Below are 792 nucleotides of genomic sequence, written 5' to 3' on the forward strand. Positions count from 1 at the left end.
AGATGCTTAGGCAACATTTGCAGCTGTCATATGACGAGGCATTACATAACAAGATATTATTTAGGTAGACATTAAGTTGTTAGAATATCACAGGATTAAAACTCCAGGAATGCCTGCAGCCACAGTTGACAACTCTACATTGGGCTTTGAAGTTGACGAGTGGATTATATTTCAAGGATTACATAGAATATACAGCACAGAAACAGACCATTTGGCCCAATCAGCCTATGCTAGTGCTTATGCTGCACTCGAGTCTCCTCCCATCCTTCCTCATGTGCTTATCTTAGCCTCCCCTCAAATGCATTTATACCAGTTGCCTCAACTCTTCACATTCTCACCAATGCCTGGAAAAGAAGTTTCTTCTGAATTCCCTATTTGATTTATTGGTTTCTAGTTGGTTTCTATCAATTGTTTCTAGTTTTGCTCTTCCCCATATTGGAATTCATTGAATTCAGGTGGAAATTTTTAGCAGCACATTCAAGGCAGTAGCCTTTAAGAACCCATTTAACTGAGCTTAATGCCCTAAATTGGGTGGTAATTTGGAGGAAAATTCAGCCTATGGCATTTAAAATAGCTTGTCTAACTTGACAAGTTGTGCATTAAACAGGGGCTTTGATAGGCTCTTAAAAATTGTAACTTATCAGAAAAGGGGAATGTGTGGTGATGGCTGAGAAGTGGGCAAAAAGGCACTTAAAGCAACATTGCTCTCTTTAATACTGAAGATTTGGAGGTCTTGCTGCAGGAGGTCCATCAAAGGAGAATGGTCCTATTTGGGGCTGAAGAATACCCTCC

The sequence above is a fragment of the Heterodontus francisci genome, chromosome 11, assembly GCF_036365525.1.
Source record: "Heterodontus francisci isolate sHetFra1 chromosome 11, sHetFra1.hap1, whole genome shotgun sequence".
Lineage (NCBI taxonomy): Eukaryota > Metazoa > Chordata > Chondrichthyes > Heterodontiformes > Heterodontidae > Heterodontus > Heterodontus francisci.